Here is a 14,681-nt window from a genome sequence, read left to right as displayed (position 1 = left end):
CCTTGGACCGCTCGGCCATCCTGCCAAGCACAACTGTGGAAAATTCACACTTTCTAAAAACAAACACATTTTTTGTTTGGCCCCAAAAAAATGCAAATTTTGAACTGAAAATGTATTAACGCCTTTGAGTTTGCCTTGCAATGCTGTAGCTTTAACTTTGTAGGTTGCTGAAATATTTCAGTTGGGTGAGCATTAAACTGAAGATCTAAAGGTCCCTGGTCCGATCCCGGGTTTCAGCACGCTGTTTTTAAGTATGAGTGATTTGAGATAAAGTTCTTTCTCCATATGCATTTAGCAAGATTTTCATTCTTTGTAAAGTGCAGATATACCTGAAAAAAACAGTTTTAAGTATCTCTTTTCAGAAGAGTCACTAATGCGAGAAGAAAATGAAAGTAGTTATACTGAAAAATTAAGTTGAAGTCGAAGTAGTATGGAGGAAATCGGAGAAAAAATCTGAGAAATATCAACATAAAGTGCTAAGGATCTTTAAGATTTTGTGTATCTTGAGGTTTATTTTATGAGATTTTCCACCTCCCTCTTCTTACTGATAGTGCAGCAGAGAACAACATGATTGTGACAGACAGGATTGAGGATCCAGAGGGTTCTCATTGGCTTTGTCCTTGGACTAATCTGGTTTGTGTAAATGTCTGAATTGTGACAGAGGGACATAGTGAAAATGAAAAAAAAAAAAACATGATTGTAATGTAACAGAAACCTGTCAGAAGTGGGATTCGAACCCACGCCTCAAGTAGAGACTGCGACCTGAACGCAGCGCCTTGGACTGCTCGGCCATCCTGACAAGCGCAAGTGTCGAAAATTCACACTTTCTAAAAACAAACACATTTTTTGTTTGGCCCCAAAAAAAGGCAAATTTTGAACTGAAAATGTATTAATGCCTTTGAGTTTGCCTTGCAATGCTGTAGCTTTAACTTTGTAGGTTGCTGAAATAGCTCAGTTGGGAGAGTGTTAGACTGAAGATCTAAAGGTCCCTGGTCCGATCCCGGGTTTCAGCACGCTGTTTTTAAGTATGAGTGATTTGAGATAAAGTTCTTTCTCCATATGCATTTAGCAAGATTTTCATTCTTTGTAAAGTGCAGATATACCTGAAAAAAACAGTTTTAAGTATCTCTTTTCAGAAGAGTCACTAATGCGAGAAGAAAATGAAAGTAGTTATACTGAAAAATTAAGTTGAAGTCGAAGTAGTATGGAGGAAATCGGAGAAAAAATCTGAGAAATATCAACATAAAGTGCTAAGGATCTTTAAGATTTTGTGTATCTTGAGGTTTATTTTATGAGATTTTCCACCTCCCTCTTCTTACTGATAGTGCAGCAGAGAACAACATGATTGTGACAGACAGGATTGAGGATCCAGAGGGTTCTCATTGGCTTTGTCCTTGGACTAATCTGGTTTGTGTAAATGTCTGAATTGTGACAGAGGGACATAGTGAAAATGAAAAAAAAACAAAACATGATTGTAATGTAACAGAAACCTGTCAGAAGTGGGATTCGAACCCTCGCCTGAAGTAGAGACTGCGACCTGAACGCAGCCCCTTGGACCGCTCGGCCATCCTGCCAAGCACAACTGTGGAAAATTCACACTTTCTAAAAACAAACACATTTTTTGTTTGGCCCCAAAAAAATGCAAATTTTGAACTGAAAATGTATTAACGCCTTTGAGTTTGCCTTGCAATGCTGTAGCTTTAACTTTGTAGGTTGCTGAAATATTTCAGTTGGGTGAGCATTAAACTGAAGATCTAAAGGTCCCTGGTCCGATCCCGGGTTTCAGCACGCTGTTTTTAAGTATGAGTGATTTGAGATAAAGTTCTTTCTCCATATGCATTTAGCAAGATTTTCATTCTTTGTGAAGTGCAGATATACCTGAAAAAAACAGTTTTAAGTATCTCTTTTCAGAACAGTTACTAATGCGAGAAGAAAATGAAAGTAGTTATACTGAAAAATAAAGTTGAAGTCGAAGTAGTATGGAGGAAATCGGAGAAAAAATCTGAGAAATATCAACATAAAGTGCTAAGGATCTTTAAGATTTTGTGTATCTTGAGGTTTATTTTATGAGATTTTCCACCTCCCTCTTCTTACTGATAGTGCAGCAGAGAACAACATGATTGTGACAGACAGGATTGAGGATCCAGAGGGTTCTCATTGGCTTTGTCCTTGGACTAATCTGGTTTGTGGAAATGTCTGAATTGTGACAGAGGGACATAGTGAAAATGAAAAAATAAAAAACATAATTGTAATGTAACAGAAACCTGTCAGAAATGGGATTCGAACCCACGACTCAAGTAGAGACTGCGACCTGAACGCAGCGCCTTGGACCGCTCGGCCATCCTGACAAGCACAACTGTAGAAAAATCACACTTTCTAAAAACAAACACATTTTTTGTTTGGCCCCAAAAAAATGCAAATTTTGAACTGAAAATGTATTAACGCCTTTGAGTTTGCCTTGCAATGCTGTAGCTTTAACTTTGTAGGTTGCTGAAATAGCTCAGTTGGGAGAGCGTTAGACTGAAGATCTAAAGGTCCCTGGTCCGATCCTGGGTTTCAGCACGCTGTTTTTAAGTATGAGTGATTTGAGATAAAGTTCTTTCTCCATATGCATTTAGCAAGATTTTCATTCTTTGTGAAGTGCAGATATAACTGAAAAAAACAGTTTTAAGTATCTCTTTTCAGAACAGTCACTAATGCGAGAAGAAAATGAAAGTAGTTATACTGAAAAATTAAGTTGAAGTCGAAGTAGTATGGAGGAAATCAGAAAAAAAATCTGAGAAATATCAACATAAAGTGCTAAGGATTAGTGATGAGCGAGTACTAAAAAGCTCGGGTGCTCGAAGCTCGGGCCGAGCCTCCCAAGATACTCGTGTACTCGGCCCGAGCACCGAGCCCAATGTTATCCTATGGGAGACCCGAGTATTTTTGTGAAATGACCCCCCGGCAGCATGTAGAAACCCTAAAAATGTCACAAAAGTCTCAGAAGAGTGCTCAAATGACATGGCATCAGCATGGGGAAGACCCCTTGAAGCATTTATCACTCAAAAGTCACAGCTGTGAACCATTTTGTCCAAGTTTTACGCCATTTTTACGGACTCACCAGAAAACCTTCCAAAATGACACCAAAATGAATTTTCATGGCGGAAATGTTAAGGGCACATACCCAATAGTGAGATAGAGCTAATGTATGTTACTTTTTGAGATTAATACATGAAAGATTTTACATGAAAACCTTGTGTGGCACTCCGATGTCCAAAACGCACGTTTTGTGCTTTTTACTAGCGATGTCGGTCATTTTTTTTTTTTTTATTCTATCTCCCTCAGTCCGTCGGTCTGTCTCTCTCTGTCTTGTCTGTCCCCCTCTCACAGTCTGTCGGTCAGTTCCCCCCCCTCTCTCTTACTTACCGTTCCCCGATCACTGCCGCGGCGCTGCACAGCTGTTCAAACTCCGGTGGCTTTTCCTCTTTTGAAAAAGCCGGCCGCTCATTAATCAATCTCCTATTCCCTGCTGTCCTGCTTTTCGGCGCCTATGATTGGTTGCAGTGAGACATGCCTCCACACTGAGTGACAGCTGTCTCACTGCACCCAATCACAGCAGCTGGTGTGTGTATACTGTGCAGTGAAATAAATAATTAAATAATTAAAAAAAACGGCGTGCGGTCCCCCCAATTTTAATACCAGCCAGATAAAGCCATACGGCTGAAGGCTGGTATTCTCAGGATGGGGAGCTCCACGTTATGGGGAGCCCCCCACCCTAACAATATCAGTCAGCAGCCGCCCAGAATTGCCGCATACATTAGATGCGACAGTTCTGGGGCTGTACCCGGCTCTTCCCGATTTACCCTGGTGCTTTGGCAAATCGGGGTAATAAGGAGTTAATGGCAGCCCATAGCTGCCACTAAATCCTAGATTAATCATGTCAGGTGTCTCCCCGAGATTCCTTCCATGATTAATCTGTAAATTACAGTTAAAAAACACACACACCCGAAAAATCCTTTATTAGAAATAAAAAACACTAACAAAGTCCCTCATTACCAATTTATTAACCCCGACAAACCCTCCATGTCCGGCGTACTCCACAGTCCTCCAGCGTCGCGTCCAGCTCTGCTGCATGGAAGTGACAGGAGCTGCAGAATACACCGTCGCTCCGGTCACCTCCACGCAGCTAATGAGATGAGTATAGCAATCAGCTGAGCTGTCACTGAGGTTACCTGGATCCAGCGGTGGATGCAGCGGTGGCCGCGGGTAACCTCAGTGACAGCTCAGCTGATCGCGCTACTCACCGCCGCTCCAGTCAGCTCCATGCACCAACTGAGGTGAGTATAGCGATCAGCTGCTGTCACTGAGGTTAATCGCGGCCACCGCTGGATCCAGCAGTGGCCGGGAGTTACCTGACTGACAGCAGCTGATCGCGCTATTCCCTTCATTAGCTGCGTGGAGGTGACCGGAGCGGCGGTGTCTTCTGCAGCTCCTGTCACTTCCATGCAGCAGAGCTGGACGCGACGCTGGAGGACTGTGGAGTACGCCGGACATGGAGGGTTTGTCGGGGTTAATAAATTGGTAATGAGGGATTTTGTTAGTGTTTTTTATTTCTAATAAAGGATTTTTCGGGTGTGTGTGTTTTTTAACTGTAATTTACAGATTAATCATGGAAGGAATCTCGGGGAGACGCCTGACATGATTAATCTAGGATTTAGTGGCAGCTATGGGCTGCCATTAACTCCTTATTACCCCGATTTGCCAATGCACTAGGGTAAATCGGGAAGAGCCGGGTACAGCCCCAGAACTGTCGCATATAATGTATGCGGCAATTCTGGGCAGCTGCTGACTGATATTGTTAGGGTGGGGGGCTCCCCATAACGTGGAGCTCCCCATCCTGAGAATACCAGCCTTCAGCTGTATGGCTTTATCTGGCTGGTATTAAAATTGGGGGGACCGCACGCCGTTTTTTTTAATTATTTATTTATTTATTTTACTGCACAGTATAGACCCGCCCACCGGCTGCTGTGATTGGGTGCAGTGTGACACCTGTCACTCAGCGTGGGGGCGTGTCTCACTGCAACCAATCATAGGCGCCTGTGGGCGTGGAAAGCAGGGAATATGAGATGGCTGTGTACAGAGCACAGCGCGCCGGCCGGTATAAAGGCTCGGTCACGCTGTGCAGGCCAGCCAATCACTGCAATTCCACAACTAAGAGGGCTGTGGCATTGCAGTGGTCTGCCAGCCAATCCCTGCATGAGGGCTGGCTCTCAAAAGAGCGCCAACATGCAGAAATGAAGACCACGAGTAAAGCACGAGTATTGCAAAATTACTCGGTACCCGCCGAGTAGCCCGAGTACAGTGATACTCGTGCGAGTACCGAGTAGTAACAAGCATGCTCGCTCATCACTACTAAGGATCTTTAAGATTTTGTGTATCTTGAGGTTTATTTTATGAGATTTTTCACCTCCCTCTTCTTACTGATAGTGCAGCAGAGAACAACATGATTGTGACAGACAGGATTGAGAATCCAGAGGGTTCTCATTGGCATTGTCCTTGGACTAATCTGGTTTGTGGAAATGTCTGAATTGTGACAGAGGGACATAGTGAAAATGAAAAAAAAAAAAACATAATTGTAATGTAACAGAAACCTGTCAGAATTGGGATTCGAACCCACGCCTCAAGTAGAGACAGCGACCTGAACGCAGCGCCTTGGACCGCTCGGCCATCCTGACAAGCACAACTGTGGAAAATTCACACTTTCTAAAAACAAACACATTTTTTGTTTGGCCCCAAAAAAATGCAAATTTCGAACTGAAAATGTATTAACGCCTTTGAGTTTGCCTTGCAATGCTGTAGCTTTAACTTTGTAGGTTGCTAAAATAGCTCAGTAGGGAGAGCGTTAGACTGAAGATCTAAAGGTCCCTGGTCCGATCCCGGGTTTCAGCACGCTGTTTTTAAGTATGAGTGATTTGAGATAAAGTTCTTTCTCCATATGTATTTAGCAAGATTTTCATTCTTTGTGAAGTGCAGATATACCTGAAAAAAACAGTTTTAAGTATCTCTTTCCAGAACAGTCACTAATGCGAGAAGAAAATGAAAGTAGTTATACTGAAAAATTAAATTGAAGTCGAAGTAGTATGGAGGAAATCGGAGAAAAAATCTGAGAAATATCAACATAAAGTGCTAAGGATCTTTAAGATTTTGTGTATCTTGAGGTTTATTTTATGAGATTTTCCACGTCCCTCTTCTTACTGATAGTGCAGCAGAGAACAACATGATTGTGACAGACTGGATTGAGGATCCAGAGGGTTCTCATTGGCTTTGTCATTGGACTAATCTGGTTTGTGGAAATGTCTGAATTGTGACAGATGGACATAGTGAAAATGAAAAAAAAACAAAACATGATTGTAATGTAACAGAAACCTGTCAGAAGTGGGATTCGAACCCACGCCTCAAGTAGAGACTGTGACCTGAACGCAGCGCCTTGGACCGCTCGGCCATCCTGACAAGCACAACTGTGGAAAATTCACACTTTCTAAAAACAAACACATTTTTTGTTTGGCCCCAAAAAAATGCAAATTTTGAACTGAAAATGTATTAACGCCTTTGAGTTTGCCTTGCAATGCTGTAGCTTTAACTTTGTAGGTTGCTGAAATAGCTCAGTTGGGAGAGCGTTAGACTGAAGATCTAAAGGTCCCTGGTCCGATCCTGGGTTTCAGCACACTGTTTTTAAGTATGAGTGATTTGAGATAAAGTTCTTTCTCCATATGCATTTAGCAAGATTTTCATTCTTTGTGAAGTGCAGATATACCTGAAAAAAACAGTTTTAAGTATCTCTTTTCAGAACAGTCACTAATGCGAGAAGAAAATGAAAGTAGTTATACTGAAAAATTAAGTTGAAGTCGAAGTAGTATGGAGGAAATCAGAAAAATAATCTGAGAAATATCAACATAAAGTGCTAAGGATCTTTAAGATTTTGTGTATCTTGAGGTTTATTTTATGAGATTTTTCACCTCCCTCTTCTTACTGATAGTGCAGCAGAGAACAACATGATTGTGACAGACAGGATTGAGGATCCAGAGGGTTCTCATTGGCATTGTCCTTGGACTAATCTGGTTTGTGGAAATGTCTGAATTGTGACAGAGGGACATAGTGAAAATGAAAAAAAAAAAAACATGATTGTAATGTAACAGAAACCTGTCAGAAGTGGGATTCGAACCCACGCCTCAAGTAGAGACTGCGACCTGAACGCAGCGCCTTGGACCGCTCGGCCATCCTGACAAGCACAACTGTAGAAAATTCACACTTTCTAAAAACAAACACATTTTTTGTTTGGCCCCAAAAAAATGCAAATTTTGAACTGAAAATGTATTAACGCCTTTGAGTTTGCCTTGCAATGCTGTAGCTTTAACTTTGTAGGTTGCTGAAATAGCTCAGTTGGGAGAGCGTTAGACTGAAGATCTAAAGGTCCCTGGTCCGATCCCGGGTTTCAGCACGCTGTTTTTAAGTATGAGTGATTTGAGATAAAGTTCTTTCTCCATATGCATTTAGCAAGATTTTCATTCTTTGTGAAGTGCAGATATACCTGAAAAAAACAGTTTTAAGTATCTCTTTTCAGAACAGTCACTAATGCGAGAAGAAAATGAAAGTAGTTATACTGAAAAATTAAGTTGAAGTCGAAGTAGTATGGAGGAAATCGGAGAAAAAAGCTGAGAAATATCAACATAAAGTGCTAAGAATCTTTAAGATTTTGTGTATCTTGAGGTTTATTTTATGAGATTTTTCACATCCCTCTTCTTACTGATAGTGCAGCAGAGAACAACATGATTGTGACAGACAGGATTGAGGATCCAGAGGGTTCTCATTGGCTTTGTCCTTGGATTAATCTGGTTTGTGGAAATGTCTGAATTGTGACAGAGGGACATAGTGAAAATGAAAAAAAAAAAAAAAACATGATTGTAATGTAACAGAAACCTGTCAGAAGTGGGATTCGAACCCACGCCTCAAGTAGAGACTGCGACCTGAACGCAGCGCTTTGGACCGCTCGGCCATCCTGACAAGCACAACTGTGGAAAATTCACACTTTCTAAAAACAAACACATTTTTTGTTTGGCCCCAAAAAAAGGCAAATTTTGAACTGAAAATTTATTAACGCCTTTGAGTTTGCCTTGCAATGCTGTAGCTTTAACTTTGTAGGTTGCTGAAATAGCTCAGTTGGGAGAGCGTTAGACTGAAGATCGAAAGGTCCCTGGTCCGATCCCGGGTTTTAGCACGCTGTTTTTAAGTATGAGTGATTTGAGATAAAGTTCTTTCTCCATATGCATTTAGCAAGATTTTCATTCTTTGTGAAGTGCAGATATACCTGAAAAAAACAGTTTTAAGTATCTCTTTTCAGAACAGTCACTAATGCGAGAAGAAAATGAAAGTAGTTATACTGAAAAATTAAGTTGAAGTCGAAGTAGTATGGAGGAAATCAGAAAAAAAATGTGAGAAATATCAACATAAAGTGCTAAGGATCTTTAAGATTTTGTGTATCTTGAGGTTTATTTTATGAGATTTTCCACCTCCCTCTTCTTACTGATAGTGCAGCAGAGAACAACATGATTGTGACAGACAGTATTGAGGATCCAGAGGGTTCTCATTGGCTTTGTCCTTGGACTAATCTGGCTTGTGGAAATGTCTGAATTGTGACAGAGGGACATAGTGAAAATGAAAAAAAAACAAAACATGATTGTAATGTAACAGAAACCTGTCAGAAGTGGGATTCGAACCCACGCCTCAAGTAGAGACTGCGACCTGAACGCAGCGCCTTGGACCGCTCGGCCATCCTGACAAGCACAACTGTGGAAAATTCACACTTTCTAAAAACAAACACATTTTTTGTTTGGCCCCAAAAAAAGGCAAATTTTGAACTGAAAATTTATTAACGCCTTTGAGTTTGCCTTGCAATGCTGTAGCTTTAACTTTGTAGGTTGCTGAAATAGCTCAGTTGGGAGAGCGTTAGATTGAAGATCCAAAGGTCCCTGGTCCGATCCTGGGTTTCAGCATGCTGTTTTTAAGTATGAGTGATTTGAGATAAAGTTCTTTCTCCATATGCATTTAGCAAGATTTTCATTCTTTGTGAAGTGCAGATATACCTGAAAAAAAGTTTTAAGTATCTCTTTTCAGAACAGTCACTAATGCGAGAAGAAAATGAAAGTAGTTATACTGAAAAATTAAGTTGAAGTCGAAGTAGTATGGAGGAAATCAGAAAAAAATCTGAGAAATATCAACATAAAGTGCTAAGGATCTTTAAGATTTTTTGTATCTTGAGGTTTATTTTATGAGATTTTCCACCTCCCTCTTTTTACTGATAGTGCAGCAGAGAACAACATGATTGTGACAGACAGGATTGAGGATCCAGAGGGTTCTCGTTGGCTTTGTCCTTGGACTAATCTGGTTTGTGGAAATGTCTGAATTGTGACAGAGGGACATAATGAAAATGAAAAAAAAAAAAACATGATTGTAATGTAACAGAAACCTGTCAGAAGTGGGATTCGAACCCACGCCTCAAGTAGAGACTGCAACCTGAACGCAGCGCCTTGGACCGCTTGGCCATCCTGACAAGCACAACTGTGGAAAATTCACACTTTCTAAAAACAAACACATTTTTTGTTTGGCCCCAAAAAAATGCAAATTTTGAACTGAAAATGTATTAACGCCTTTGAGTTTGCCTTGCAATGCTGTAGCTTTAACTTTGTAGGTTGCTGAAATAGCTCAGTTGGGAGAGCGTTAGATTGAAGATCTAAAGGTCCCTGGTCTGATCCCGGGTTTCAGCATGCTGCTTTTAAGTATGAGTGATTTGAGATAAAGTTCTTTCTCCATATGCATTTAGCAAGATTTTCATTCTTTGTGAAGTGCAGATATACCTGAAAAAAACAGTTTTAAGTATCTCTTTTCAGAACAGTCACTAATGCGAGAAGAAAATGAAAGTAGTTATACTGAAAAATTAAGTTGAAGTCGAAGTAGTATGGAGGAAATCGGAGAAAAAATCTGAGAAATATCAACATAAAGTGCTAAGGATCTTTAAGATTTTGTGTATCTTGAGGTTTATTTTATGAGATTTTTCACCTCCCTCTTCTTACTGATAGTGCAGCAGAGAACAACATGATTGTGACAGACAGGATTGAGGATCCAGAGGGTTCTCATTGGCTTTGTCCTTGGACTAATCTGGTTTGTGGAAATGTCTGAATTGTGACAGAGGGACATAGTGAAAATGAAAAAAAAACAAAACATGATTGTAATGTAACAGAAACCTGTCAGAAGTGGGATTCAAACCCACGCCTCAAATAGAGACTGCGACCTTAACGCAGCGCCTTGGACCGCTTGGCCATCCTGACAAGCACAACTGTGGAAAATTCACACTTTCTAAAAACAAACACATTTTTTGTTTGGCCCCAAAAAAAGGCAAATTTTGAACTGAAAATTTATTAACGCCTTTGAGTTTGCCTTGCAATGCTGTAGCTTTAACTTTGTAGGTTGCTGAAATAGCTCAGTTGGGAGAGCGTTAGACTGAAGATCTAAAGGTCCCTGGTCCGATCCCGGGTTTCATCACGCTGTTTTTAAGTATGAGTGATTTGAGATAAAGTTCTTTCTCCAAATGCATTTAGCAAGATTTTCATTCTTTGTGAAGTGCAGATATACCTGAAAAAAACAGTTTTAAGTATCTCTTTTCAGAACAGTCACTAATGCGAGAAGAAAATGAAAGTAGTTATACTGAAAAATTAAGTTGAAGTCGAAGTAGTATGGAGGAAATCAGAAAAAAAATCTGAGAAATATCAACATAAAGTGCTAAGGATTTTTCAGATTTTGTGTATCTTGAGGTTTATTTTATGAGATTTTTCACCTCCCTCTTCTTACTGATAGTGCAGCAGAGAACAACATGATTGTGACAGACAGGATTGAGGATCCAGAGGGTTCTCATTGGCTTTGTCCTAGGACTAATCTGGTTTGTGGAAATGTCTGAATTGTGACAGAGGGACATAGTGAAAATGAAAAAAAAAAACATGATTGTAATGTAACAGAAACCTGTCAGAAGTGGGATTCGAACCCACGCCTCAAGTAGAGACTGCGACCTGAACGCAGCGCCTTGGACCGCTCGGCCATCCTGACAAGCACAACTGTGGAAAATTCACACTTTCTAAAAACAAACACATTTTTTGTTTGGCCCCAAAAAAATGCAAATTTTGAACTAAAAATGTATTAACGCCTTTGAGTTTGCCTTGCAATGCTGTAGCTTTAACTTTGTAGGTTGCTGAAATAGCTCAGTTGGGAGAGCGTTAGACTGAAGATCTAAAGGTCCCTGGTCCGATCCCGGGTTTCAGCGCTCTGTTTTTAAGTATGAGTGATTTGAGATAAAGTTCTTTCTCCATATGCATTTAGCAAGATTTTCATTCTTTGTGAAGTGCAGATATACCTGAAAAAAACAGTTTTAAGTATCTCTTTTCAGAACAGTCACTAATGCGAGAAGAAAATGAAAGTAGTTATACTGAAAAATTAAGTTGAAGTCGAAGTAGTATGGAGGAAATCGGAGAAAAAATCTGAGAAATATCAACATAAAGTGCCAAGGATCTTTAAGATTTTGTGAATCTTGAGGTTTATTTTATGAGATTTTCCACCTCCCTCTTCTTACTGATAGTGCAGCAGAGAACAACATGATTGTGACAGACAGGATTGAGGATCCAGAGGGTTCTCATTGGCTTTGTCCTTGGACTAATCTGGTTTGTGGAAATGTCTGAATTGTGACAGAGGGACATAATGAAAATGAAAAAAAAAAAAACATGATTGTAACGTAACAGAAACCTGTCAGAAGTGGGATTCGAACCCACGCCTCAAGTAGAGACTGCAACCTGAACGCAGCGCCTTGGACCGCTCGGCCATCCTGACAAGCACAAATGTGAAAAATTCACACTTTCTAAAAACAAACACATTTTTTGTTTGGCCCCAAAAAAATGCAAATTTTGAACTGAAAATGTATTAACGCCTTTGAGTTTGCCTTGCAATGCTGTAGCTTTAACTTTGTAGGTTGCTGAAATAGCTCAGTTGGGAGAGCGTTAGATTGAAGATCTAAAGGTCCCTGGTCCGATCCCGGGTTTCAGCATGCTGCTTTTAAGTATGAGTGATTTGAGATAAAGTTCTTTCTCCATGTGCATTTAGCAAGATTTTCATTCTTTGTGAAGTGCAGATATACCTGAAAAAAACAGTTTTAAGTATCTCTTTTCAGAACAGTCACTAATGCGAGAAGAAAATGAAAGTAGTTATACTGAAAAATTAAGTTGAAGTCGAAGTAGTATGGAGGAAATCGGAGAAAAAATCTGAGAAATATCAACATAAAGTGCTAAGGATCTTTAAGATTTTGTGTATCTTGAGGTTTATTTTATGAGATTTTTCACCTCCCTCTTCTTACTGATAGTGCAGCAGAGAACAATATGATTGTGACAGACAGGATTGAGGATCCAGAGGGTTCTCATTGGCTTTGTCCTTGGACTAATCTGGTTTGTGGAAATGTCTGAATTGTGACAGAGGGACATAATGAAAATGAAAAAAAAAAAAACATGATTGTAACGTAACAGAAACCTGTCAGAAGTGGGATTCGAACCCACGCCTCAAGTAGAGACTGCAACCTGAACGCAGCGCCTTGGACCGCTCGGCCATCCTGACAAGCACAAATGTGGAAAATTCACACTTTCTAAAAACAAACACATTTTTTGTTTGGCCCCAAAAAAATGCAAATTTTGAACTGAAAATGTATTAACGCCTTTGAGTTTGCCTTGCAATGCTGTAGCTTTAACTTTGTAGGTTGCTGAAATAGCTCAGTTGGGAGAGCGTTAGATTGAAGATCTAAAGGTCCCTGGTCCGATCCCGGGTTTCAGCATGCTGCTTTTAAGTATGAGTGATTTGAGATAAAGTTCTTTCTCCATATGCATTTAGCAAGATTTTCATTCTTTGTGAAGTGCAGATATACCTGAAAAAAAACAGTTTTAAGTATCTCTTTTCAGAACAGTCACTAATGCGAGAAGAAAATGAAAGTAGTTATACTGAAAAATTAAGTTGAAGTCGAAGTAGTATGGAGGAAATCGGAGAAAAAATCTGAGAAATATCAACATAAAGTGCTAAGGATCTTTAAGATTTTGTGTATCTTGAGGTTTATTTTATGAGATTTTTCACCTCCCTCTTCTTACTGATAGTGCAGCAGAGAACAACATGATTGTGACAGACAGGATTGAGGATCCAGAGGGTTCTCATTGGCTTTGTCCTTGGACTAATCTGGTTTGTGGAAATGTCTGAATTGTGACAGAGGGACATAGTGAAAATGAAAAAAAAACAAAACATGATTGTAATGTAACAGAAACCTGTCAGAAGTGGGATTCAAACCCACGCCTCAAGTAGAGACTGCGACCTGAACGCAGCGCCTTGGACCGCTCGGCCATCCTGACAAGCACAACTGTGGAAAATTCACACTTTCTAAAAACAAACACATTTTTTGTTTGGCCCCAAAAAAAGGCAAATTTTGAACTGAAAATTTATTAACGCCTTTGAGTTTGCCTTGCAATGCTGTAGCTTTAACTTTGTAGGTTGCTGAAATAGCTCAGTTGGGAGAGCGTTAGACTGAAGATCTAAAGTCCCTGGTCCGATCCCGGGTTTCATCACGCTGTTTTTAAGTATGAGTGATTTGAGATAAAGTTCTTTCTCCATATGCATTTAGCAAGATTTTCATTCTTTGTGAAGTGCAGATATACCTGAAAAAAACAGTTTTAAGTATCTCTTTTCAGAACAGTCACTAATGCGAGAAGAAAATGAAAGTAGTTATACTGAAAAATTAAGTTGAAGTCGAAGTAGTATGGAGGAAATCAGAAAAAAAATCTGAGAAATATCAACATAAAGTGCTAAGGATTTTTCAGATTTTGTGTATCTTGAGGTTTATTTTATGAGATTTTTCACCTCCCTCTTCTTACTGATAGTGCAGCAGAGAACAACATGATTGTGACAGACAGGATTGAGGATCCAGAGGGTTCTCATTGGCTTTGTCCTAGGACTAATCTGGTTTGTGGAAATGTCTGAATTGTGACAGAGGGACATAGTGAAAATGAAAAAAAAAAACATGATTGTAATGTAACAGAAACCTGTCAGAAGTGGGATTCGAACCCACGCCTCAAGTAGAGACTGCGACCTGAACGCAGCGCCTTGGACCGCTCGGCCATCCTGACAAGCACAACTGTGGAAAATTCACACTTTCTAAAAACAAACACATTTTTTGTTTGGACCCAAAAAAATGCAAATTTTGAACTAAAAATGTATTAACGCCTTTGAGTTTGCCTTGCAATGCTGTAGCTTTAACTTTGTAGGTTGCTGAAATAGCTCAGTTGGGAGAGCGTTAGACTGAAGATCTAAAGGTCCCTGGTCCGATCCCGGGTTTCAGCGCGCTGTTTTTAAGTATGAGTGATTTGAGATAAAGTTCTTTCTCCATATGCATTTAGCAAGATTTTCATTCTTTGTGAAGTGCAGATATACCTGAAAAAAACAGTTTTAAGTATCTCTTTTCAGAACAGTCACTAATGCGAGAAGAAAATGAAAGTAGTTATACTGAAAAATTAAGTTGAAGTCGAAGTAGTATGGAGGAAATCGGAGAAAAAATCTGAGAAATATCAACATAAAGT

The 14,681-nt window shown here is 39.9% G+C and overlaps 5 non-coding genes across 5 annotated transcripts; 1 reads left to right on the top strand and 4 right to left on the bottom strand.

Moving 5' to 3' along the window:
• Nucleotides 1-7,183: 7,183 nt before the first annotated feature.
• On the bottom strand, nucleotides 7,184-7,266 carry TRNAL-CAG (transfer RNA leucine (anticodon CAG)). The gene has a single exon. It is a non-coding gene; the product is annotated as a tRNA-Leu (tRNA).
• Nucleotides 7,267-7,407: 141 nt separating this feature from the next.
• Nucleotides 7,408-7,480, top strand: TRNAF-GAA (transfer RNA phenylalanine (anticodon GAA)). The gene has a single exon. It is a non-coding gene; the product is annotated as a tRNA-Phe (tRNA).
• Nucleotides 7,481-8,735: 1,255 nt separating this feature from the next.
• TRNAL-CAG (transfer RNA leucine (anticodon CAG)) lies at nucleotides 8,736-8,818 on the bottom strand. The gene has a single exon. It is a non-coding gene; the product is annotated as a tRNA-Leu (tRNA).
• Nucleotides 8,819-11,053: 2,235 nt separating this feature from the next.
• Nucleotides 11,054-11,136, bottom strand: TRNAL-CAG (transfer RNA leucine (anticodon CAG)). Its single transcript has one exon. It is a non-coding gene; the product is annotated as a tRNA-Leu (tRNA).
• A 3,012-nt stretch (nucleotides 11,137-14,148) lies between these two features.
• TRNAL-CAG (transfer RNA leucine (anticodon CAG)) lies at nucleotides 14,149-14,231 on the bottom strand. The gene has a single exon. It is a non-coding gene; the product is annotated as a tRNA-Leu (tRNA).
• Between the last annotated feature and the right edge of the window lie 450 nt (nucleotides 14,232-14,681).

Source organism: Anomaloglossus baeobatrachus, chromosome 1 (assembly GCF_048569485.1).
Source record: "Anomaloglossus baeobatrachus isolate aAnoBae1 chromosome 1, aAnoBae1.hap1, whole genome shotgun sequence".
Taxonomy (NCBI): Eukaryota; Metazoa; Chordata; class Amphibia; order Anura; family Aromobatidae; genus Anomaloglossus; species Anomaloglossus baeobatrachus.
This window is presented reverse-complemented; position numbering and strand designations above follow the sequence as displayed.